General features: G+C 39.7%; 1 protein-coding gene and 1 pseudogene across 4 annotated transcripts in view; both read right to left on the reverse strand.

The window, feature by feature from the left end:
• The window catches only part of Pde4d (phosphodiesterase 4D), a 912,160-nt gene that overhangs the window by 376,414 nt on the left and 507,835 nt on the right, over positions 1–27,911 (reverse strand). The gene's annotated exons all lie outside the window — the stretch shown is intronic.
• Positions 11,046–14,522, reverse strand: LOC114704028 (annotated as a pseudogene).

A 27,911-nucleotide genomic window follows, 5' to 3' on the forward strand; every position in this document is an offset into this window, starting at 1 on the left:
GATGTAGCCGGGCAGTGGTGGCAAAAGCCTTTAATCCCAGCACTCGGGAGGCAGAGGCAGGCAGATCTCTGTGAGTTAAAGGCCAGCCTGGGCTACAGAGTGAGTTCCAGGAAAGGTGCAAAGCTACACAGAGAAACCCTGTCTCGAAAAACCAAAACCAAAACCAAAACAAAACAAAAACAAAAAACAAAGACAAAAACAAAAAACAGTCATGGATATGAGTGGTGCACACCTTTAATTTCAGCACCCAGGAAGCAGAGGCAGGCAGATGTCTATGTTTTCCAAGTCAGTTAGGTCCAAGTCAACCAAGGCTATGTAGTGAGACTGTGTCTCAAGAAAAACAACAGAGTCTTGGAACCAGTGTGATCAAATACATCAAAATAAAGTTGCATTGCTTTTACGGTAATGGCTAAATTCAGATACTAGTTGAGACAATAGGTACAATTTAAGTTCAGAAAGTTTACAAATGTAGATGATCTTTTTCCATTTGAAAATAAATATTTCTATCCAATCATTTTATTTTATATATTCTGAATCATATGATGATATAGGATTATTTAAAACATGCTGTACCTCTCTTTGTGGCCAGGATGGCCACTAATTATAGACTCTGGTAATTCACCTATCTCAACTTCCACATTGTAGGGACTAGAAATAGGCCATACTCATTTTAACATATCACATTACACAGAAATATATAAACAAACTTGTCTTTTTTTAATTCACATTAATTGCATTCTTTTTTAATGCTTACCAATAAGAAATGAAGTCTCAGAAAACAAAATAGATGTCTCACAAGAAACGATGGATGAGGCTGACTTCTGGCCTCTATACACTCAGGCACACAGGACATATGAAATCTCACATATAAAATGCTTACATATACATGAAGGTGATAAAATGCACATAACATTAAACATGAGGCAATTAATCTCAGTAATACAGAGTGGTTGCCCAAAGTTCCTTGTTACAGTGAAACTCTTATTAGGGCCTACAAAAGTAAGGGTAGCCTTCGTAGGCTGAAAGCACCAGGTTATAAAGAAACAGATTATAGAGGAACAATATTGTATAACTGGGGCAGTATCCCCAATTTTATCATATGGGGGTGGGACCTAATGACTGCCAACCTTGACATACATGACAGTTTAACGCACAGCTCTTGGGTCTAAGGGGGCCTTTGGACTTCCTCCTCCATTCCAGAATATTAGAAACAACAGCTCAAGAAAGCAAGATAATTCAGGAATTTTGCACAGTAGCAGAAAATAAGTTTTATATGAAAATTTCTCCCAAAGGGAATTATGAGTCCTCATAGGGGTAAAATTCTTAGCAGGGACAGTTTTGCCTGTACCTGTGCAATGGTTTACCAAAATCCTGGCAGGAACTTCTGGGGATTAACTGTACTTAAATGGGGATGAGAAGGGATTACTGTGAAGATTCAACCTGCCAAGAGTCCAGAGTCGATGAGAACTCTGGCTGGTATGAAGGAAGTAGCCTGGTAGGGAAACAGAATGTTCCTGTTTTCGACAACTTCCTGGCTGTAGGACTAGACCGAGTAGCTGGACACTTAACCTTTGAGAAAATGAAAACATCCCAGAGGACTGAGTCTCTTCGAGAGGTGAGAACCTTAGTCTGTACAAGTTTGCAGCAAAACCAGAGCTAAACTCTTATTAAGAATAACAAGGCTGACCCATCTATTTTATGTGGCTTTGCACACTCTGATTCATTGGTGACAAGCATGGAGCCCAGCATAAATCCTATTCATCACATCACTAGCCTGAACTCTTGAGAACATTCAGACAAGGGCAGATGTAACACAGCAGTACATGAAACATCAATTTTCTGCAGCATATTAGCTCTGATGCTGGAAATGTCCAGCATAGCAACTAACACAGGCGCCAACAAGTAGCAATTTCAGGCCTCAGGATTTACCACATTCTGAATACAGGAGTATTTACCAAAGAAGATTCACTTGGCTTTTAGTCTGGCTTGAATTTGGCAATTGGAGAATCTGGGGGAACTTCTTTAGGACAGCAGGACATCACTTGTCCATGCCCACACCAGGGCACAAACATCAACTCAGTAATTTGTTAGGGTTTGTAACTTGAGTAGAGTAGGCTGCCCAGATTCCCTTCTACCAAGGGGAGCTGGAGATCAAATTTCCCTTCAACTTTCTGGGCTGTTGTTCATTCTGCAACCTACATTTCCTGGTCAATGCATCTAAAGAGAGGTTTCTAATACCCCGTATATGTTGAAAAAAAAAAAAAAAAACAAACAAAAATCCAAAACCAAAACCAAAACAAAATATATCTTTATTCAGAGTCCATACCTTCCTGCCTTTTAACATGAACTACTTACTGCTGAGAAGATTCCACTTGGAAGCCCACGAATGCCTCATTCAGCATTTATATTTTGATTCCTATCTATTCTTTTCCCCCTACATTTCCTCTCTCTCCATGCCCCACCCCACCCTTGTGTTTTCCAGGACTACCACCATTCACGAAACTATCTAACCATTGATAATTGGGCCTCAAGTGCTATAGACACGAACATCATTAATACCAACAACAGTAATGGAAGATGGCTAACACGGACCAGGTGTTTTTTATATTCCAGAGTGTATCTGGAATGAAATAGCCCATGTAATTATCATAATCATGTGAGTTTGGGCAATATTGGCATGCTTGTTTTTCACAAAGGATTTAGATACACATTTTGAGCCACAATGAATGTTAGGCGATAGAGTAAGAGATAACAGTTAATTTGGTGCAGACATCAGATCAGACCATACATTTTGCCTTGTGTATACATTGCACTTGCTTTGTCAGTGTTATGGTTTCTTGCCTGGCACATTAAATAAGGCAACTGAAGCTGTAGAATGCTTGTGTTCCAAAAACCTGCTCAACTCTTCCCTTAACTTGCTTCTCAACTACTCTACAGAGCTAAAAATGTTACCCACTGAGACATATGGGTAGTATATATTAAGCATTTGTGAGCAAATAGGATTCTCTTCTCCAAAGGGTCCATTGAAATGCAAAATCAAACATCTTTTCTCAGGGAGCTGAGGGTGTATGGACTTTAGAGGTAGATGATAAATACTTGCCTTGCTGTTGACAGTTTCAGCTCAATAAATAAAAATTAGCCAACTAGATAGTCAACCATTTCAATAAACATTGAATCCTGCTGTGTTTGGAAGTGCATTAAGAACTAAAATTTTATTAATTAGTTAGTAAATCTTCTATGAATGGTCATCCATCTATGGTCAGGCACTAGGATTTTCTGGTAATCTATTCTGTAAATAGAGCTTTTAAACCCTCACAAAGTCCTGTACACAATGGTCACAATCAGAAATACCAAAAGTACAGTTAAAGAGTTAACAGCCATGGAAGTTGTTTTCACTAGTAAAAAAGATCTAAGTTGCTTTATTTCCCACTGGGGGAAAACAAACAAAACAAAACAAAACAAAAAACAACAAATACTGTGTCAGTGTGAACATCATCATACATCTATCAAAATGATGATGTTGGGTAATTACCCTTGATATTTTCCCCATGAAAGTTGAAAACTTTTATCCAAATTAGAATCATCACAGATGGAAGTAACTGGACCACTTCTGGTAAGGAATGTTAACATCCTAGATGTTAATAAGTTCTTGGGAATTCTGGTAATGTGATTTAATTTTCCAGTTACAAAGAATAGAGTGGTGGAATTGTGTGCCAATAGTCTAGTCTTGACACACTATGATGGATGAATCTGAAGTTTCGGCTGAACTAAAGTAGCAGCACAATTTGCTGAAGAAAATAGTGCTTTCCCATAAATGTTTCAAGCAGGCCCACATGATTCAGATCTTCTTGTCTGCTACCAGCTATCTAAATGTTCAATGGAGAGACATTTTGCTTCAGAGTGTATAGAAGTGGAAACAAGTGGGTTTAATATACACAACAGGATCTGAGAACACGATTCCTTTGACAGATATCCTACACTCCTTCCCACACTTTCATACATAAAAAGCACAACATTCGCCAAGAGGCAAAATGTTGCCAATGTTCATTTGTTAATGAATTTCCAACAGTAGGAGCCAGTGGAAAGAATTAAAATGCTTTTAAACTTGTTTCCAAATAATCAAATGTCTTGTATCATTATAGATGCACACGATGAAAAATAATCATCTTGTAAGTTCATTCTTTGTCGACAAGCTGTTTGAGAAGAGAGGGTGTCTTTGGCAAGCACAACGCTGTATTTGTTTGCCAGATGGCTTTTTAAAAGCTCTTTTTGTCCCTGCCCCTTAAAAAAAAATCTCTTAATTCATTCTGCTACATTATCTGAACATGTATTTTGTATACAGAGTAGTAGATGATGTGATGTCTACTAAAGAAAAATATATACATGTATATAAATAATTTATTTCATGTCCAGTTGAATGCTTCAGGAGAGAACTAATTCCAATGGATACTATGAGGGAAGAGGAAATGTGCTACAGCACAAGAACCTATTTGAAGGATAATATTCTTAGGCGTGTGCTGAACCTATTCCATCATCTTCTCCTTGTACTGTAATTTTAATGGTCTTTATTTTTTTTTCCTGGAGTAGACTATAAAACACCTGGCAGGCAGGCTAATAGCATATTTGTCTTTGAATTCTCCATGATGCCTAATGATTGCTATGCACATGGTTCTACAGTGTTTAACATGTTTCTCTGCACAATGCTGGTGTCCAGTAGATGTTTGTTTAAAGAAAACAAAAGATACATACCTGTTATTTTACTGTACTTGTTATTCCTTGGGGGCATGCCACCCAGCTCCCAAACAAATCATACACATGGAAACTTATTCTTTCTTATGAATATCTGGCCTTAGCTTGCCTTTTTTCTAGCCAGTTTTTCTTAAATTAGGCTATTTACCTTTTGCCTCTGGGCTTTTACCTTTTTTCTATTTCTGTATATCTTTACTTCTTAATCCATGTCTGACTGTGTGGCTGGTGGATGACCCCTGGTGTCCTTCTTTTTCTTCTCTCACTCCTTGATCTTTCCCCAAATTTCTCATCCTATTTATTCTCTCTGCCTGCCAGCCCTGCCTTGCTATTGGCTGTTCAGCTCTTTATTAGACCAATCAGATGTTTTAGACAGGCACAGTAACACAGCTTCACAGAGTTAAACAAATGCAACATAAAAGAATGTAACACACGTTGGCATCACTAAACAAATATTCCACAGTATAAACAAATGTGACACATCTTTAACTAATATTCTATAACATGTACCTATAGTTATTCTCAACTTTTTAAAATAGAGGACAATGTTCTACAGTTTGCCTGAATGGTACACAGCTGACGTATTGGAAGTTATTAAATGAGTGTCCCCTCTCGCTCTCAGAAGCATTATGTGGCTTATAAATTACTTAGCTGTCATCTGACTTGGGAAGGGGACATTTACACGGTTGCCTTAGCCATGTGGATGAAAGCAGTGCAAAGGCAAACACGGAATGTTACTCATCATTTCTTCTTCAAATCCTGATGACTCTGGGAAACACGACAGATAACAGAAAAACTCATGGTAAACTAATAGATGGACCAAATCTAGAGAAGAAAGAGGGATCTTCACAGAGATTATTTGGACAAATACTGGCACAGATCCCCTCTTGAGTTTAGATCACACAAAAAGCATCTCCTTGCAATAAAATCCATATTATAGCCATGGCATGTCATTCTTATCAAAAATTCATTCAACACAATTCCTGAGTTATTTGTGGTGGAAAAAGAAGTCATGAGTGAGGTTGTGGGTTTCATGGGCCAAGTGAATTTAGTTCACAACCCTGCACTGCCATAGAAGGCTTAGATAGCCATAGGGGAGAAATAGTGCCCTTCCAACATTTGTTCCCATGATACTTAAGCTTTATTTACTGATTCCACAAACATTTGTCAAGTTCCTTCTTTAGGGATTAGGAACTCAGAAGCAAACATAACAGAATTAACTCGGCGGAGGCAGTGAGACGGGACTATCACTAGGTAAAGTGCATGGGGCATGATACCTTATAGAAAGAAAGCAGCAAGGAATGGTCCCAGGATTTCAGTGACAGGGACAAGAATGGAGACTGCCTCACTGCCCTGAACCCAAGGATTTCGGGTTTTCCAGGATGACTGACCCAAAAAGGAATAAAGAGGACAGAGAGGCATGAAAATAAGTATGAGAATGTGCAGTGCTTGGAGCAATTTTTTTCTTATATGACAAAGGAAGTAGAACAGATGCCTTCAACATGCAGCAGGTGAAACGGCGAGAGAGCAAATCTCTTACACAAAGGGGAAGAAGTCAATGACTTAGAAATTACCCATTACTGAGACTTTACAAGTCTCTAAACTAAGACATCATCATTTTTTCATGTGGGGTAGGTGGGTCATGCTCCATTCCTTTGGGGATGAACTATCTCTGTGTTAGTTACTCGATGATTTAATATAAGCAATTGAGATTTAGCAAACCCACAGATTTCCTGTTAAATTAGATGAATGAATCCCAAATCTAAGGTAAGAGAGAATGTAAAGGCAATAATAGAAAATGGAAATTAAGACCAAATCAGTACTGATTAGCATAAGATGTCATTATCCACCTTAATTATTTAGTGACAAAAGCCAGTTCTAAACTTTCAAATAGGTTTTGAAAATTTAAACATCTTTCCTGATCCTCACCAGACCAAAGGCAGTCACCTCAAGAATTTTTATAGCTAAAATGTCTACTGAGTGTTTGCTTGGAATTGTCAAATGCTATACTAAGGATTTTTCACACAATGGATTCTCCCTGTTGGAGATTTGCTGAATTGCTGCTTTCTCTCAAGGTGCAAAGGCTCCAGAAGAGAAGACAGCATCCATGCCTGGCACGGCAACCAACTGCTGCATGGAGCATCAGGCGCATCTTCGTACAGAGCTCACTACTGAAAATTTACTTTACTTTTTCCTTAATCCTAGACCTTAGAGCCCTGTGTTGTCTAAACAGAGATTGTGTTCTCTGTTCTGGGCCACATAGTTTAATACTTGAAATTCTTTATATTTGAAACTCTAATTATTTCATCACTCAGGGCTTTTATATTTTTTTTTTACTAAATAGAATATATATTTATATTATTATGTTATATATTATATATTAAATAGAATATATATGTATATACACACACATACACATATATGTGTGTCTTTAAATATATATATATATTTAAAGACAGGGTCTCATGTATGCCAAGCTAGCTTTAAACTTGCTTGCTTTGTAACCAACGACAACCATGATGTTTGGGCTCCATGTCTCCCTCCACCTTCTAAGTACTGGATTATATATGGATGGCATATGCCATCACATCCTGAAATGTAGCTTGGTAAGGGGATATATCTTAGTGGTAGAATGTTTGCCTAGCGTTCCCTAGGCTCTAGACTCAACCCCCAAGTGTCTCCCCAAATACATGTACATAATTGGCCACCAGCAAGTGTCTACAGTTCAGCTTAATATAAAACAAAGGACAAATTACAACATCTAGGTCTTTGAGTTCATTCAGCTATAGGCTCCTTGGGTAAACAGGAGCACAATCCAGGGCAAGAGTGACTGACATTCAGAGAAAATTCAAAGGAGTACTCAATGTGACCGGGAAGAACGTTTAGATAAATGGCACTATTTGCCTGGAGATGAGAAGACAGGGTGATTTAATGACCTGTTCCAGAAACTTTTTACAAAGAATAATGATGTCTACTGACTGATCATCTCTCAGGAAGATTTGTGTTTTAATTACAGTTAAAATAAAAGAAGCAGATGGGATATATGTAATCGTCAATGAAGCCAGATTGGGAGGACAAACATGAACAGCCCTAGGAACTCACTGGGAGAAACCTCCAAAATATGCTCAATAGCTACCCCTGATCCCGTCCTGCCAGAGAACTTCACACAGGAACAGACCAGGTTAAGGACATTGAACATATGTGAATTACACTTGGTAAGAGCCTGACATTGGGCCACTGGTTTGCACTATTGAAAATCAATCCATTTAATCATTATTTTTCCTTACTAAACCCAACTTTAAGAGACACAAGAGGAGAATAAAACACCTGTTATTCTTACAAAGTGTACAGTATTTTTGAGGGGGAACGAAGGGTTTCAATACATAAATAAATTTTCAGTTAATGTAAAACAGTATGTCGTCTGTGACTCAGAAACAAAGTGTTACAAGCATTCGGTGGTACAGATATTCTCATACTCTATAATTCCAGGCACAAAACAGACTAAGACGAAATCTATCACATGGCTTCTGGAATATGAATGCCAATCTGATCATTTCTCATAGACCTGATATGAAGATGTCTGTGGACAGCTTGTATCATCCTCAAAGCTTATATAATGTCACCTTCACAGCATATGGTGTACTCTTTTTTTTAATTGTTTTATTCCTCTAAAAGAAATGTCAGAATTACTGAACTGTGTGTTCCACTTAGGAAAAAGGATGGCCTCTGTGGTTCTCCTTTCAAATACAGAGAAATCAATAGTGTCATTGTGTGGAAAAAGAGGTGAGGTCATCTGAATTACCAATGTCTTCCCTGTATGAACAGCAGAGTCCTATATCTTGAATTTGTTTAAGGTGATTATTTTTCTATCACAGACAGTATTAAACCTCAGGAGAACAGATGGCACAATTATGTTTTAAATCATTCAATGAAGTGTGTTTCTAAACCACCAATGTCGATGAGCAGACTTGATACATTGAGCATTTGACCTCTGCTTGCATTTTGTCACTACATATTCTAACGCAATAATCCCACTCTACTAAGAAGTGACCATTTTTCCTCCTCCTGATGTTTTGTATATAACTATATAGAAAACAAGGAATGGGAGAAAAAAATCACCCAGCTGAGTTTGTGTACTAAAAGAAATACAGAAGAAGAAAAGAAAATAGACAAACTTCCCTGAGTAGTACAGAGGGGAAATGTCTTTTCTTTGATAGGCAATTAAGGCTAAAGTATTGGCACCATGGAGCAAAATGGCCAAGCCCACTCTCTACTGCCTTTGTGGATGACACCCTCTTCATATGGAACATATGATATCACAAGTGCCATGCTGCTTGGAAACCCATAATAGACAAGGGAGACTGTCTCTTAGAATTGATGTATAACATTTATTATTACAATATAATGTGTTGTGAGATATTTGATCACATTCTGTGAGGATGTCTCTGTTTTACTTTACCTTCCTAAGGTACCTTTTGATTGGTTTAATAAAGAGTTGAATGGCCAATAGCTAGGCAGGAAAGGATAGGCAGGACTTCCAGGGAGAGAGAGAAAAGAAACTGGAGAAGAATCAGAGAGGCAGAGAATTCACCAGCCAGACACACAGAGGAAGTAGGACATATAGTATGGAGGAGAGGTAAGCCACATGGCAGAATGTAGATTAATATAAATGGGTTAACTTAAGTTTTAAGAGCTAGCTGGGAACAAGCCTAAGCTAAGGCCAAACTTTCATACTTAATAATGAGTTTCCATGTCATTATTCAGGAGCAGGTGGTCCAAAGAAAAGACCAGTTATAGTGGGCGTGGTGGTGCACACTTTTAATCCCAGCACTCGGCAGGCAGAGGCAGGCAGATCTCTGTGAGTTCGAGGCCAGCCTGGTCTACAGAGCAAGATCCAGGAAAGAAAGAAAGAAAGACCAGTTACAATATTAAGATAAATAAGACAGCCCTTTGGGAAGTTTTGGTAATTTTTCTTTCATTTTATTTTTATCAGCATATATTAACTATGTATATTAACGGGGTTGAATGTGACATTTCAACACATATGTATGGTGGTATGCAGTAATCAAATCCAGCCTATCAGCTGCAAGCTCACATCTTGGCTATTGACTTTGGACAGTCTCCATCAGCATTATCAGTTCATTTCTACTGCTATGAAAGAATAAACAAAGCTAGGTGCTTTTTTTTAAAGGAGAGAAGCTTATTAGTTTTGGAGACTCAATGGCATCTTCCCAGTTCAGATAGGCATCTTATGCAGGATGTCATCACAATGACATAAATGTGTAATGAAATAATATGAGAGACAAAGCCAGAGAACAAAGAGGAACAGAACTGCATTTTATAAAATCCTGGCCTTATGAGAAAGAGAGATGCTGGACTCTGGGGTCCAGCATTGATTCTTTAGAGGGAAGCATCCCAATGATAAACCAACCTTTTCTAAGATCCACCTGTAAAAGGATATACTGTTGCTGATAGTACCAAACTTCCAACATATGCATCTCAACATGCCTAGCTGTCAATCAACTGGAAGTGATGTCATCATAGAAGGGAAACAAAGTGTAGCTGATGAAAGAAGGACAGAGAAGGCTGGGCAAACTGGTTCCTGTCACTGACGGACTACCAGGTCTGTACTCCTGCACAGAGATTCACATACACCCAACGCAATCTTAACTATGCCTTTTGATATGGCATTTAATGACCATAGAAAGTGCCACATAAAAGATGAAATGTGGTTTCTTTCAAGCACTCATGAAGTCTAAGACATGGAATTTCCAACCCCCATACGAGCAGAGAGAGGCCAGGGTTAGAGCCTCGCCTTACTTCCTCTCTTTCCTGAATGCACAAAATGTGATCAGCCAGCATCCTGCTCTGGTGTCAGGCTTTGCCTGCCTGCTGCTGTGGCTGCTTCCCTGCCAGGGCATAACCTCTATCCCCCTGGAATTGTGTGGCAAGATTAACCCTTTGCTCTCTAAGTTGTTCTTTGACACAGTATTTTACCACAGCAACAGAAAAGAAACTAACACACTAGCTATAAAGGATCCCCAGTGTTGGCTCAAAGATAGCTCCAATAACTAAAAGACTGACCTAGTACATTGTGACAGTTTGGATTTTTAATATGACAGGGCATTTTTTAATACGAAACTTTCAATGGAAAAGAGCAATAAAAATTTTAATTTTAACATTGTGCTACATGCATGTTATTATATAAAATATAAACCTTGTAGGAAATATTATACAGACAATACATATAATCTACAGGCTATTTTATCTATATTCATTTAAGTAAAATCTCTATAAAATAGTACGAAAAATTTTCAAAATCTTTATGCTGCATTACAAATTCAAACTCGTATTTCCTGAATGATTTACTTCAATGGATAAAGAGATTCTGTTTGTTGAGTGAAAATGAATGATGCTAGGATTAAAGTCATGAGGCCTGTTTTAGGGGAACTATCATTACAGTCTACTTATAGTGTGCAAAAGAAGACAGCCTCTTGATAGTTACTTTCCATGTTGACCCTAAATGGCATTAGCTAACTGGATCATCCGCGTTAAGCAGCATTAAGCACAGATTTATTGCCAAAGAACTTTTGGCAGCCTCAGAGAACCATATCTACCTTCAGCAGATGGAGATACGCCATCAAGGAATTAGAACAAAACATGTAACAAGGCTCTGAAAGGAAGCCCACAGGGGGAATTCCTGATATGTCAGACAAGACAGCAGCATCCCTGGAAGTTACTGCTAGTGTGATGCTGCCAGGTCTAAGATTTACAGCAATGTGGAAGACATGGTATGCATTAGAGCCCCGGCCCCATTTCACTCTCTCTGGTCTTTTGTTTCTCTCCTCCCCCTTCTCCTCCTTCTCTTCTGCCCTATGCATTTGAAAAAAAAAATAGTAAAACCTTTTAATTTGTAAAGTTAGATATCGATACTCTACTGAGACTTTTTGGTGATGGAGACTTCAATTCATCTATTTAATTAAAAAATACGCACCCAACAAAATGTCAAATTAGAAATAGAGAACTAGTTATTGGCTCCCAAGTTCTTCTAGTGACTTGGAATCATCTGTGCCAATGTAATAAGGATCTGGTTTATTTTGGTGGGTGGGGCTTGACACGGGGCAAACACCAGACTGTGTGGTGGCAAGTAATAGCATGGCTTGTATGGGTGTCACTATACTAAATGTACTTAATTAATTAAAAATGTATTGCCCCAGTTATCTATTTCTATGAGGTGAGTGCCACAGCTGGTGGTGACTGGACTTGAAGTTACATGGATTCTCATATTCAGGACAGAAAAATCCTTTCTTCAGTCACCTAGAACATTCCACTTGAATCTACTGTATCCTCCGTCTATGGATTTGCCTACTCAAAGTTTCCTATTGTATAGCCCCCAAATCACTCTTTAAGATGCCCTAGTGGTTTCTACCCCTCTTACAAGATTGCCTAGAGTAGAAGAAGAAATGCACACAGGAAAGACAAAACCAACTGTCTCTCCCTTATCTACTAACTCACCAACAGTCAATAAATGTTCATTAGGCTATCCGTTTGGTGCCAACCACATAGACGGATGCCATATTTCTCCTGTCCTCCAAAACCCTACGTTGAGTGACAGAGACAAATAAACTAAGGACAGCACACTGTGTAAAGTACTAGTGGGAAGATGTGTAAGGTGAAAAGCTGAGCTAGGAAATAAAATGATGAATAATATAAGAATAAGGAATAATATCAGGACTAGTATTGGTGTCAGTATACCGAATGTATTTAATCAATTAAAATTTTAGTTCAGAAAATGTCATAGATTGTCTTATTTTTGAACTATCCAATGACTTTTTTGAACTTTTTCTGTACAAAATCCATCCAGGCTTCCTGGCCCACCACCTCAACTCCATCACGTGACCCAACATGCAACTGAAAAGCAGTTGCAAAATTTATGAGCTGAAATTTTAAAAGTTACTGTGTGGTCCAAGCCCCACAACCCCATAAAGCATTTCTTCAGTCTTCTTAGGATGGGTTATTCCTTTATTTCTGTCTTTATCCTTGGGTCCAGAATGAAAAGGTTAAAGAACAAAGCAATATGAATCAGGTACGGGTGTGCTGTATAGAGGAATCCAAGTATGGCTGTAGCCACTGAAGAATCAGTACCACTTGTTAGCAGTACTCCAAACAGACTGAAATAGTCTTTCCCTGTAGTCAGGGGATGAGTTTGAGAAGCCATTGTAGTATCTTCACTTAAAGCAAGCTCCCTGAGGGATCTGACTCAGAAAGCATGAAGGCACTGTTTTTTTTTTGTTTGTTTGTTTTATTTTGTTTGCTTAATTTTGTTTTGTTTTCTCTCTGTATATTTCTCTAAGGAAAGTTTACTGGTCTTTTTGGTAGAATTGACGTGCCAGGAAGGACAATCCTGTCAAATTTCTGTTGGAACCAGTGTGTGGCCTCCACTTTGCTGATTCTGTTTGGTCCAAATGCAGCCTGTCGTGTGCTTCTTGTCTGTGATGCTGAAACCCTACCAAAGTCCAGGAGATAGATCCTAATGCTTGGGCCATACGTGATGCCCAGACAAAGTGTTCTCGAATCCCCAAACAACATCTCCAGTATCTGAGAAGTTATTTTTCTATAACTCATATTCCCGCATCTCCAGACCTTTCTCCAGGATTTCTTCTGCCTTGGCTCCACTTAGTGTGCAGAGAACAGCATTTTTTTTCCCATTTCTTGATGCCAAGAGACATGGCAGTGTATCTAGCTTTGAAAAATATATGAGTCTGGCCTGAGAGCTGCTCCAACACGTGGGCTGCCCAGTCAGCCTGTCTCCACTCTCCACCACACAGACACTGAGGCAGGCCTTGCAGATGTGAATCTTCTGCATGGACCTCTCCTTTTCACCTTGATCCTGTGCTGTGACGAAGAACGGAGGAGAGCAGAAGGCATTTTATAAAATAAGATGGCGTCTCCTCTGGCTTCTTGCAAGGTTTTGACAATTCGCTTTAAGAAGATTCTCTGACTGTTGGCCGAGGCAGGGATTTCTGTGCCATGCCCAGTACTCCCTAATCACAGTGATGAGGGGTTTGGTTTCTTTTCCAATTTCCTTTCTCCAGTGCCTCCCTCCCTGTGCTCTAAGCTTTGATCTTCCCACTCTCTCTACCCTAGTGTTCCCTCACTGCTAAACAGTGCTGAAGGGGTGCTGGATGGGCTGGCTATGAAGTTCCTTGCGTTTTCAGTACATCAGGGTCTTACTACCCATCAGGGTATTGTTACCCTTGTACCAGTAACACTTTAAAATTCCCAGCACATGCCATGTCATCTGCAGTTGAGAGAACAATCTTTACAGTGCTGAGCTTAAAAGGTGTTTCCTTTGGATCAACACAGGGGACACGGAAGGATGCTGTAGTTTGCAAATGCCAACAACAAAAAGCCTTTTCCCTGGGTGCACACGGCGTAAGCCTCCACCTTTCTCTTCTATATGCTTCTGTTGACCCAAAACAATTCAGGTCCATAGGTTCTGCTTTATCAACAGGAAAGATTACCAACAGGAAAGACTACCAATAGCAAAGACTACCAATTGGAAAGCAATGCTGGCAGTGTACAGACACCTAGATGCTGATATTGGATGTAGTTCATGCTCAAAACCAAACAGCCTTAACTCATTGAACTACACTAGCACCAGCATTTCCCTAGTTTACCTGGGATAGATTGGCCATGCAATGTTGCTTGATTTCTTTTTTACTCCCATTTCCTTCTAATTATGGTAGTTTGAATGAGAAGGGCCTGCAGATATGCATGTGTGAATGTTTGGTCCCTGGTTGGTGGAATTGTTTGGGAGGGGTTAGGAGGTGTGGCCTTGTTGGAGGATGTGTGTCACTGGAGGTGGGCTTTGAGGTTTCAAATGCCCAAGCCAGGAGTTTCTCCTGCCTCCAGTTTGTGGATCAGAACCGAGCTCTCAGTTAATGCTCCAGCGCCATGCCTGTCTACCTGCTACCAAGCACCCTTTCATAATGGCCATGGATTCACCCACTGAAACTGTAAGGAAGTCCCTGATTAAATACTTATTTTTTTTTTGAGATGATAATACAATTGTAACATTTCTCCCCTCCTCTCCTCCCTCTAAACCTTCCCAGGAACTATTGTCTGCCTTGGTTATTTGCAACAATAGAACAGGTAACTGAGACACCTCTGATGGGTCTGCTTAGCAGTGTTGCTAGGTTTACTGCTGTTTTCTGATGAAATTATTGGTTGTCATGGAAGCTGGTGGTGCTGTGGTGGGAAGACACCACTCACACCACGCCCTTATACTGGCATACCATTCTTCATCTGAACAAGGAAGTGGTGGGGAACTCCAGAGCATGGCTGATTTCCTCAAATCACTTCACCTTATATCATATTATTTCTGGAAATTCATAAATAAAGAAAAAAAAAACCAGGTTGAGATTGGAATCTATCCCTTCAGCTACTGAAGGACATGCACACCTTTACTAAATGACAGCTGGGTAACAGAACTCAGCTGCTATGTGCTCCTTGCCATTTAGTGGTTTATTTTTCCAGCATTCTGTTCTATCTATCAGGCTGATTTCTAGAGCAATGTAACTTCTGATTTATTTTGAGATAAAATGCAAAGCCAGAAGCTCTCTCTGACGATGCAAATGATCTCTTAGTGCCAACTCATTAGCATTTCTGAAGCAAAGGTTTGGAAGAGATGGTGTGCTAAGAGCATCCCACTTGGTGTGGAAGCCAGTTCTCATTAGGTGGTGCCACAGTCTTTCTCAGCTCTGGAAGCTGTACCGAAATCTGAGAGATGTGTTAGGATTTTTTTTTTTCACTTTAAGACGTCATCTTCATTCATATCAAGAAATTCGCCACGCCACTCCACATGTCAATCTGTCAGTGTCAACTTGTAACAAAAGCATTTTAACACAGGGCGCACTGTTTCCACCTAGTGGCTGATCGTGTAATCAAGAAAGGCTGAGGAGAATCAGGCCAGGACTGCCAGCCAACCTTTTCTACACTGCAGCCCAATCCCATGCACATTTTTAAATTCTGGAAACGATTAAGCAGCCCTATCTCCTAGTCTCCCCAAGGATCACAGCAAATGCTCTTTCTTCTTCTCGAATCCTTAAATTCCCACTTCCTGAACACAGAAGATGACAGTCCTACTAAAGAGAAAAGAAAACAAAAGAAGCATTCTCTGTGTAGTTGCCAATGTGACAAGAACTCATGTACACTCATGTTCATCGTTTCCATCACACACACACACACACACACACACATGCTCACACATGCACACACACTCTCTCTCTCTCTCACACACACACACACACATACACATACAGGCCATTTACCTCTTTAGGTAAATCCTTCCTTGATGGTTTGGATCTGATCTCTTTACAACATCTGAAAGACAGCCTCAACTTTTATCCCTGTTCTTTTCTTTATTGTCAAATTCTTCCCATAAAGCTAAAAACGGTGTTGATTATTCTGAATTATTTTTTCTTAAAAGAAAAAGCCCCCATTTCCAATTTCTCTGTTTAAAAACTCACTACTACCTCTTCCCAATAAGCCTCACTTCTTGCACTATTAATCGTGCTTACATCACTGTCTCTGTTTCCCCTCTTGCTCACACCCCCACCAGCCTTAATCTGTTTCCTGCTCCTGCTACTATAGGAATCTCCCTCACCAACTGACTTGGGCTTCTCTGAACCCAGTGAACACTTCTCACCCTCCGGTGTGGCCTCCTTTCTGCAATCCTCCTTCCTCTTGGTTTCCATAGCACTGGATTTTCTTTATATCTTCACTGTATTTTGTTTCACACAGTCTCTTCCATTGCTCCCCCTTTCAATTGCTGCCGTGTCTAGAGCTCCTGTGTGCCCGCCTTCCTCACCTCACCAACGATCATGTTGACTTGAATGACTTCCCTGGCTTCCTGTGACGGGCAGCTCACAGGCAGGCTCATGGGCTCCTTTTCTTATCTGAACTCTAGACACATCTGCACACCGAGCACACAGAGAGCTCCACTAGAGAAGCCCCCAAACGGTTCAAGCTCAACCAGGGAACTCTTCCTCAGCCCAGTCTTTCTTGCTGCATTCTGTCCATCCAGTTATCTTCTTTTGCAACCTGGGAAAACCCCTAACTTCTTTCTCAGTCTTGTTTCCTAGTCAAGTACTGTCAAGTGCTGAGACACCTAGCTCCACCGCATTCTTCTATCTCATCCATCAGCTCTCTTCTCCTCTACCTGTGCCATCATTCTGCTCCACATCAACATCACCTTTCGCAACATTCTTTTAAGTGGTCCTCTGCCTGCTTTCCAAACAACTCTATGCAATGGGGCCACTGGGTTAAACATGAGTCAAATCCCCACGCAACCCTAGCATTACTAACTTATTGGGGTAGGTTCTAGTATTCTTACCTGACAAACTAAGGGCTCACTCATCAGCACGCTGAATGTTGTGTGTCACGTTTGTGTGCAATTTTAGTGTTCCCAGGCTAGGTGATGCCAGCTATCTTTTTCCCTAAGACACAAGGAAGTGATTCCCTGCTGAGGCACAAAACTAAAACCAAGAACACAAGCAAGCAAACATCACCTCCTCACCAGAAGACCTTCCAACAGATGATGCCTTATATATAATTATACACACACACATACACACAATATAATGTCAAAAAAGCATTGCATGTGGAGTATGACAAATGGAGAAGAATTAGAAAGCATTTAGCATGGCAGCCTAAGTGAAAATCATAAGGAATAAAAATCACATACCCTAAGTGGATATGAATTGCAAAGAAATATAAATACTAAAAAATAGGAAATGGATTAAATTTTATTGCAACATTCTCTTAATGAAATTATAACAAAATTTCTCAACAAATTAAAATATACAGAGACATTAATTAAAGCTATGTTTTTCATTATCTTTTCTTTACAGAAGACAGCAGGATAAGACAACAAAATTATCTGGAATAAGAATTGGCAATCGCCTACTGTGTTGGGAAATTGGGTTCACCAAGCATCCAGGTGATGCCAAGATATTAGGACTGTTACTATTGAAGTTTACCCATGAGTCATGTTTACCCAGAGGTTCACATCCAGTGGAACCACCCCAAAATGACCTAGCTAGCTCATGCTGAGCTGTCTGGACAGAGAGACAACTGTTGGCCGGGTCCCTCTTTCTCCATGTTAGGGATGCCTTCCCCAAATGCTTCCATTTTCCTGGCTGAATGGTCTTTTTTTCCCCAGGTGTCCTGAGATGTCAGGGCACCTGGCTTTCCTAGTAGAATCTTATAAATGATGGCATCTTACAGTCTAGGAACCAAAAGGTTTTTCTGTACACCCATCATGAGATAGTACTGTATCTTTTAATCCTAAAATGAGAGGCGGGCAGACCTCTGTGAGTTTGACGCCACTGTGGTCTAGATAGTGAGTCCCATGCCCGACAGGGCTACCAAAAAACAAACAAACAAATAAAAAAACAAAAACCTGGTTAAAAGCAAAGCAAAGCAAAACCAAACAAAACACATACATACACAAACACACACAAAATAAAAACAAAAAACAACTACCTTCATCAAATAACAACACAAAAACTTGTCTCCATGTTACTACATCTTCTAGCACCTGCATGTATTTTGATTTATAACACTTAATTGTGTGAATCTGACATAAAACTTTTTAACTTTGAGTTGATGCCCATCTCCTTCTGTAGGTTAGAACATTGCTTCTTCCCATTATTTGTCTGACCCGTAGCATGCAATATGATCAGAATGGAACTAATGCTAACATCTTCAAAGGGGGAAAGGGATGAAATAACACATAGATCAAATGTTTACCCCTTTCTAGTCTTTTGCCAGGACTGGGTTAAAGTTTTTGTGTGCTTCAATAACAGAAAGTACTCGGTAGATACTTTGTTTCCATATTTTCCAGATGGAGAATCTCAGATTGTGCAGGTATAAGAACTAGTTCTAAAACACATCCAGTAGTCTGTATTTGATAACCATCCTGAAGTTCTCTGGATTCATATTATCTTGAGATTTTTCTATAAACTTGTTGAACCATACTTATAATTTAATTAAACAAGCATCAGTATGATATGATTCTAGGGTGACCCTGCTTTAAAGCATAGAAAATATTTTTGAATGCTGGCTCTAGGGATTATTAATAATAGAATACAACTATATAAGGTCAATATAAACTGAACCAATGGTGTAGTGATGAAATTTTAGTTAAAATAATTATCTTGTGTTTGTACTAGAGTGTGTGAAAGTGTGAAACTAGACTTAGCAGAGTGTTAGACATGATTTAAGTAAGGACTTAAAACATGATTTCCAGGACTTGAATTTGAATTCCAGAACATTCCATCTCCTACCTCAGGATTGCAAATAAGTTCACAGTTTTCCCTTCCAAAACCCTACCTGACATTTAAATGTCTCTGAATTAGGTAATTACTTTCTACCAGCCCAAATTGTTTTCTGTGGCATGCACCTGGGTTCAGTGCCCTCGACTCTTTGACCCAGGGGCAGAGGTCAGTGTTTCTTTTCGTCAGATCATCTCTGCCGACTGAAGGCTGATGGGTTCCCAGGAATGAATTAGAGATAATTCATTGGAACACTGCCTGACCTAAGACTTCTGGGTTTTTTGTTTGTTTGTTTTTTGGTTTTGTTTGTTTGTTTGTTTTTCTGTGTGAAAATAAGGGATCAGAAGTCATCTAGAAGTAAGTAGAGGACACTCATCTGGCCTCCCCTCATGCTAACAGTTTCCATATTTTCAGATAATGTGTGTGTAATGTTAGACATCACATGCCTCAGCCCTCTGTGTACTTTGAATGAAGTAATAACAATCAAAATATGATCAGTCTTTTTTTTTTTTTGATAGGCCCATATTCTAACTAGGGAAGGTATAATAAATGTACCCATGTAATGACTTGACAAGAATTAGGCAAGAAACCATATGTGTACTATCACAGAGTAAACTGCATACTTCCATAACCAAGTCCATACCCTTTGAACCTCAGAGTATGTCTATACACTTAGTGATGGAGATAGAACATAAGAAAAGCATTGTTAGGAAATTTTGTTATTGTGCATGTATCATACCTAGAGAAGTTAAGAAATCACTTGGTGATACAATTTCACAAACAACCACTGTGCACTCTTAGCCCTGGACTGAAACATGGTTACATGTCATCTGACTGTGTTTAGAGAGAAGTGTTTTCAAGAGGTCATTTAGTTAAAATGAGGTCATTGGCATCTAACACAGAAGAATTCATATTTACATTAAGAGAAATCTGGACACAGATACCCTGAGGTTCAGGGAGAAGACATTTAGCTGTCTTCCAAGGATGAGACCTGCATAGAAACCAACCTCAAAGATATTTTAATCTCAGACTCCTAACCTTCAGAACTGTAAGGAAATAAATGGCTGCCATTTAAATCATCAGTCTATGGTCGCTTGTTATAGCAACTATAGCAAAATAATTCATGGCCTCTATTGATGAATGATTTCAGGATAAGGATAAGCCAGTGAGGGGGACCAGCTCCCTCCCCCCATCCAAGGTACTCTTGAGCAGGAAGAATTAAGGAATATGTAGATAGAAATACAGAGGAGAAAGAGAACATTGGAAAACACAGGATAGCCTCAGGAAGGCCTGGGTCAAAACCCACCAGCCACTTCTGTTTCTACTAAAGGGCTTTTTAAAGAATGCCAAGGCATGGAGCAAAAGACCTCCCCAAAGCACAGCCAAGTGTAGACCATCCCAACCACTTGACCACCATGCCCATGGTCAAGCCATCCCCTAATGCAGCCCCTGCTGTGTAAAGCAAGCTCAGATCTCACTAAGAAACCTTTGTGGGGCCTCACAAGCTAGTGTATGTTAGAACTCTTGTGGAAGGATTTGGACCAGGCATTAGCATCTGAATGAGCGACAGCTAGATGATGGAAAGGCAAATGGTACCAGGAGAGCAGAAAGTTTGACCAGGCCCATTTAATCTGGGAAAGGACATATTTAGTCACTGGGCGGGCCCTGCCTCAGAAGTATTTCAGCATTTGCGATTAGTTTGTCATCAATGTTAAACTTATTTCCAATAATACAGCTGTCATTCTCATAGGATCATTTTAGTTTATATTAAATGTGGCATTAGCAGCAGAAGTAGTATCCTGGCACCATCATGAACACAATATTTAACACAGATGTTTTAAAATCTTGAAATAGATAACCATAAAAATGACTACAGGTATGAGCAAAATAACACTGAATCACTATATTTGTACTTTGCATATTATTTGATGTGTACACAGGAGTTGCCATGTATAAAATGAGAAAAGAACAAAGAATACATCATTCGAGAGCACTGGCATTTCTCCAACATACCCAGAATCTGGATGGGGCTTATCTACATATTCATGATCACATGTTACACATGTTTTAAATTTTAGCAAAGCTGTATAAATTAAAATGAAATCGTAAAAAATATTTCCTTTACTTTAGCTCCCTTTTAAAGACAAAGACCAGAAAGCAAATTATCTGTAACACTGCCACATTTGCTTCCATCTGGGAAAGGTGTGAGAGTAGTATTTAAGAGAACAATTTCCAGCCTAGGAGTGGTGAGCCATCTCAGTGGTGAGGACCATTTATCCAGCCAGTAAGCAGATGTGGATGAATATTTCATGAACATTCTTTAGAATCCTCTCTGTACTTGCACAGCAACAATCCACGCCACCTATCCCCCATCTTCCCAGGCTGTCAGACCCCTCCCTTAGGAAAAGCCAACTTCTTTGAATGCCGCTTACATTCTTACCAGCAGCAAGGGAGGGACACTCGTTACCATCCACAACAGTTTCTATCTTACTTTTTTAAAGCCATTGGTTCTGTATCAGGCAGGTGGATTTTCTTTCAGCATTGATAAGGAAGGATATCAAAATACTTACCTAAAAGACAAAACACAAAAAGAGAAAGGTTAGAGTCAAGTCTTGGCCATATTTGAGCATTTGACAAAGCTCCGAGATAGAGATAAAAATGACCAATAGCACCTAAAGGCACCAGGACATATGCAAACAGAACACACAGATGAATGCACATTTTTTGAAAAATACTTCTCTGAAATCCAAAGGAGCAAAGGGCAAGACTTGAAATAGGCAAAGTTTTGCTTTTCCTCCTCTCTTTCTGGTTTTCTAAACTATCTGACTCCATCCTGAAAGTCTAATTTATCATCTTCCTTGGAACTTTAACAAGTTTTGCTAACTGCCTGTGGTAATGTGTCCGTCATTATAAGCCAGAAGACCTTAATTCAATACCCAAATCACAGCTTCAGGTTTGTGTGTCCACAATAGCATGGAGTGTGGCTAGTGACGTACCACACACAGTTGGGTTATGAGAGAAACAAAGACTTCGATTATGTCATCTTCCCGAGTGGTAGACACTGCCTGTTGACGAATGGTTCACTCTCTGAGACACGGGGCACGACAGACACAGATGCTATCAAAGCTAGCCTGCACAATAGAAACAGCACAAAACGGAGAAAAGTGATTCTATACACATTCAAAAACAGCTATGTTGAAACTGTAAGTGACAGATGTCCGTGGCTGTCATTAGTATGTCAAGTGAATATGGGCTTTGGTATCTTTGGCTTTGGTATTGGCCTGCTAATCGCAGAAACCCCCACTATCTGCACAGGGCAGGCAGAAATGGCCTTAGCATAGTTGTGGGGAGTGACAATTCTGGAATGGATGGTAGAAGCCTTCAGAGTGCCAAATGGTGAAATCTGCCAGTTGTCCAAAGCCAAAGTCAATGCTCCTTCCAAACATGATGTCCTCAGTTCAGCCTTAACAGACCAGAGCCAAACAACAGAAAGACACCAAAGGGAAATGGGACTTCAGAGAGAGCAGGATGAGAGACTCCCTCTTATATTTTCATGGAGGCAACAGTATAGAACTGCTTGGTGTGGGGATGGCTGAGAAAGCAGAAGCTTAGCAAGTCAGTGCATGCAGTGGTCCCCTGGGCTACTTGGAACAAACGTGATTGGTTCATCAGTGTCGTTAGAGGTGAGATTGCTGATGAGGTAAAATTAATAAAAACTGCTGGTAAGTTTATGCATCACCCAGCCCCACTGGACACATCCTGATTTAGGGACCATGTGCTAGGAGGCATGGGTCCTCCCCTTTCATGTGATGTTTGTCAGAGAGTATTCTCTGAGGGTTTGTGCTCCACCATGATGTTAGTTCTTAATGAGACACAATTTAATGACAAACCAGGAAATGCTTGTTTTCTCCTCTTTGTTTTTATTCATCAGCAAACGGCTTATAAGGAAGACGATCTCGCATTAAACATCTCATTTAATTGGGCCATGACATCAGTAAACACCATTTTCCAGTTTTAGAATACATTCTTTTTTTTTTTTTTTTTTTTTTTTTTTTTTTTTTTTTTTGGTTTTTCGAGACAGGGTTTCTCTGTGTAGCTTTGAGCCTTTCCTGGAACTCACTTGGTAGCCCAGGCTGGCCTCGAACTCACAGAGATCCGCCTGCCTCTGCCTCCTGAGTGCTGGGATTAAAGGCGTGCACCACCACCGCCCGGCTAGAATACATTCTTATTTAAAAGATGTATTCTGTATTCCATTCATAGAGGGCACTAATTTCTTGTTCATTCCACTTCAGGCACTTGGTAAAAAACAAATACCCATTCGTCACTGTATCAGTGAATTCAGCCCACAAATGACTGGAACATGACAGAGTATATAGTAACATTTCCTTGGGACAAATGCTCATGAACCTGGACTGACTTTAATTTTTGGCATATCCATTGCCTGAACTATTTTTATCTGAGTAATACGTGGTGAGAAATTCAATTTTCATGTTCTTCAAAAAATTGCTTTGATTATACTCTAACATTTTGTTACCTTGCCCATGAATAAATGTTCATTAAACTTCTTGTAGAAAAGTGGTTTGCAGGACTGTATAAAATTTAATATTACATACAAAGATATCTTCTTCAAGCAAAGTATTTTACTTGTTAAGTAAGATACAGCTTTAAAGGATAGTCATAAACCTGGACACCAATCTCAGCCACAAAACCCTTGACCTACAATTTGTCCACAGAACTTGTGGGAGTGGCCAACCAATGGTTAGTTTAACTTGAGGCCCATGCCACCAGAGGGAGCCCATGCCCTATATTGCTTAGATGGCCAGGAACTGGAGACTGGATAGCCCAGAGACCTAGGGTAGAACCAAACATGACAGGGAAAACAAACAAACAAAAAATAAAGAAAAAACCCCAAACCAATAAAATGATCCCTAATGATATTCTGCAATATTCATAGATCAGTGCCTTGTCCAGTCATCACCAGAGAGGCTTCCTCTGGCAGCAGATGGGAGCGGGCACAAAGACCCACAGCCAAACATGATATGGATAGAGAGTTTAAATTGGAGGTCTCCATCAGGTCCCTCCCCTAGGAGATCAGGGAACCCCATGTAAGGGGGGAGTGGTGGTGGAGATTGTAGGAATCAGAGGGGCTGGAGGACACCCAGAGAACACGGCCCACCGAATCCACTAAGCAAGGCTCACATGGGCTCACAGAGACTGAAGTGGCAAGCATGAGGACCTGTATGGGCCTGCACCAGGTCTTTGGTGTGTATGTGATGGCCGTTAGCTTGGTGTTTCTGTGGGACTCCAAAGGGCGGGAGTGGGCAAATCTCCGACTTTTTTTTGCCTGTTCTTGGGGTTCTTCCTCCCATTGGGTTGCCTCACCCAGCCTTGATATGAGGGCTTTTGCCTCGTCTTATTTTATATTGTTTTGTCCTGTTTTACCTTTGTCTCTTGGAAGCCTGCTCTTTTTCTGAAGAAACGGAGAGGGAGTAGATCTGGGGGAGAAGGGGAGGTGCTGGAGCTGGGAGGAATGGAGGGATCAGAAACTGGGGTCAGAATGTACTGTATGAGAGAAAAATGTATTCCTTTTTTTTTTTTTAAAGGAAAGAAACATGGTTTACGGAACTGTACAAAATTTAATATTACATACAAAGATATCTTCTTCAGGCAAAGTATTTTTACCTTAAGTGAAATATAGCTTTAAAATATAACATTGGCAAACTGTGAACTGACCTTAATGTTAATATTCATGGTCATCAGAAGTGAGGAAGAAATGCCCTTTTATCTCCTATTTGCAAGCAAACCCGTGCTGTCGTTTAAAAAAGACTTCTCTAAGTGTCTGTCTTGTTCTATGAGCATTCATTTCCTGCCTCTCCAGTGAGCACAGAGCTGTGAAGATGAAATCAAAAGAGCTAACAGGGTTGGTCCAGTGCTTGGAGATGTGGGGAGAGAGGTGGGGGCGGGGGGAGAAGAACCCTACACTGATGTTTAAAACATCTGTCGTTTAGAAACTAAAAGCAGAGCAGAGATGAAATATTAACTGAGGCCGGCACACGGCAGCACAAAGAACTGGAAAGACTTCTGCAAATCCCAAGGATCATGGCAAGGCTCACATCTTTCTACAAACCTTCAGATCCTATTCATTTTCCCGGTCCCTTCCAACCACACAAGCGATAACAGCTACAAAACACACCATCCCAGAGGAGGGAGGCTAAAAGGCGGCTTAAGGTGAAGTGACGAGCAACCAGGCTCTCGGTGTGTTCTCTCTGGCTTTCAGCACATGGAGCATTATATTTTTATGTTCTCTAGTTGCGGGGCGGGAGATGGGGGGTGGGGGGGGGGAGGGTAAAGGAAAGTACACCTAGCCAAGCCTCCATTAGCAGTGGCTCTGTGATTAAGAGAACTTGTTTATAGGATGGATTCATTTATTTTTTTTTTAATTTTAAGTTTTAAGAAAGTATGATTTTTCATTTTGCATTGAAAGTGATTTTCAAAAGCTTGGTGTGAGAGTGTGTCCTTTGGAAATGTGAGAGAGGCTCCATCCATGAGGTCTTATCAACATGGCTGCCTAAACAAGACCTGACCAACCAGGACGCCCATGGGAATCCTAATGTGAAAGCAGAAACTAGGGGCCACGACCCTAGACAGAGAAATGAGACAACTGGGGGAATGTTAAGGTCATCTGAGACGAGGAGAAATGGTCTGCCACAGAGAAGAGTCCCCAGCTGGTTATCCAATACTGAGTGGTCAGCCCTGAGGTCCTATGCATGCAGTAGGCTAATGTAGTCTTATACAGTAGTCTTATACAGACTAAGCAGGTCATTCTTGTATGTTTTAGAAATCTATAAACATATATATATATATATATATATATATATCCATATATATATGGATATGGGTATATATATCTCAACAACAATTAAAGGAAAAGAGGCCATTAATTTCAGAGAGGGCAAGGGGGTACACAGGAGAGGTTGGAGAAAAGAAATGGAAGGGAGGGGGAAATCATGTAATTAATTATCTTATAATTTCAAAAAGTAAAAAAATGCAAAACAACAAAAAAGATTCACTTCAAGAAATGTAATATAAATTCCCCATCACAAGCAAACCAGAAAACACCTGATATCAGAATAGGGTGTAGGAGGAGCAAGCCCCGGGAATGGAAAAAATATATATATATATATATATATATATATATTTATTATATATTATATATATAATATAAATATAATAAATATGTGTGTATATGTATATATGCTTTTCCAAAAGAGAAATCATATATTCTTTTAATTCCATGTAATGTCTCTGAAAGCATACTTTATTAAGACCAAGTTAGTCACACACAGCCATGTGTGCCTGTAATTCCAGATACTTGGAAAGGTAAAAAAGGAAGTTCATTTGGCCCCAAGAATTCAGACTAGCCAGGGTGACACAGTGGCATACTGAACCCTCTCTTCTCCCAATTCATTGGAACAAAATTCAGCAGACTCAGTCTGTATTCAACTATTTAAAATAACACAGAGTAAGTGAATCCAAATCTACAGTGGACATGCCTATTTACAGAGCCATCTGTGATCACCTAGTTTTCCCATCAGCTTTCCGTGACAGACCTTCTAGACTGTTCATCAGCAACTGCACAAACATAACCTCTCCATCACCTTGACTTTTAACTTCCCCTTCAAAATGGGAGTTTTACAAATGGACTTGGCAGGTCACGTTAATCTCTTGGCAATATATGTAGAACTTACCTTGCTAAATGCTTTGAACTTAAAATGATAGGCCAGTTCCATATTATCATACTAATGTCTCCCTAAAACCCATGCTGCCTGCTTAGCTTAGTGGGTCCATTAGAGGGCTAATAGACACAGGGGAATTCAAAAGCTAGATTCCATCCTACTTGACAATGGCCTGAAACAGAGACCCATGAGCAGAAATGCTCCTGACATGGAGGAAATGAGGGCCTGAAAGAAGAGAAGAGGAAAATTACTGCTTTCTTACAGATTTGCCTTTCTCAATCCCATCGGACACTGTAACTAGAGGGAAGTTCAACCCAGTAATAAGAACATGTTTTTTGATGTCTGAAAAAAGAGATTCATGACCTTTAATGTAGTAATACCTTATGTGAATCTTTTAATTTCTCATGGAAATACAAAAGATCTTGACTTAGAAGAAAGCCCAGGATGTGGCACATCCTCAGTGAAAGACTTTTTGAGTCTTTTGTTATCTCATATGATGGAGCTTAATAGGTTAACTCACTTCCACAGTTTAAACTATGTGTATGATTTTTCATACAGGTGGGCTCTAATTTCTTCAATTTTTCATTTTGTATATATATATATATATATATATAGTGTGTATAGGTGCATACCATAGTGTATGTATAGAGGGCAGAAGACAATCTTATTGAGTCTGTTTTTTCTTTTTATCCTTACAGATGTTTGGGGGAATTAAACTCAGGTTGTCAGGATAGTGTTGCAAGCACTTTATGTGCTGAGCTACCCATTGGCCCAAAACTCTACTTTCTAATCAAAGTTCTCACCCTTAATTTCTAGTAGACAACATAGAAATATCATGTGATAATCATACTGCCACTAAAATGCACAATGTTCACCTAGGAATTATTTATGATATATATATATATATATATATATATATATATATATATATATATATATGTGTGTGTGTTGTGTGTGTGTGTGTGTGTGTTGTGTGTGTGTGTGTGTGTGTTGTCCTGGGTATTATAGATACAAAGTTATAATTATTTGTGCTACTGAGAAGTCTGTAGCCACTGTCAAATTCATTCATATAATCCACCAAAGACATCTT

Source organism: Peromyscus leucopus, chromosome 11 (assembly GCF_004664715.2).
Source record: "Peromyscus leucopus breed LL Stock chromosome 11, UCI_PerLeu_2.1, whole genome shotgun sequence".
In the NCBI taxonomy this organism is placed as follows: Eukaryota; Metazoa; Chordata; class Mammalia; order Rodentia; family Cricetidae; genus Peromyscus; species Peromyscus leucopus.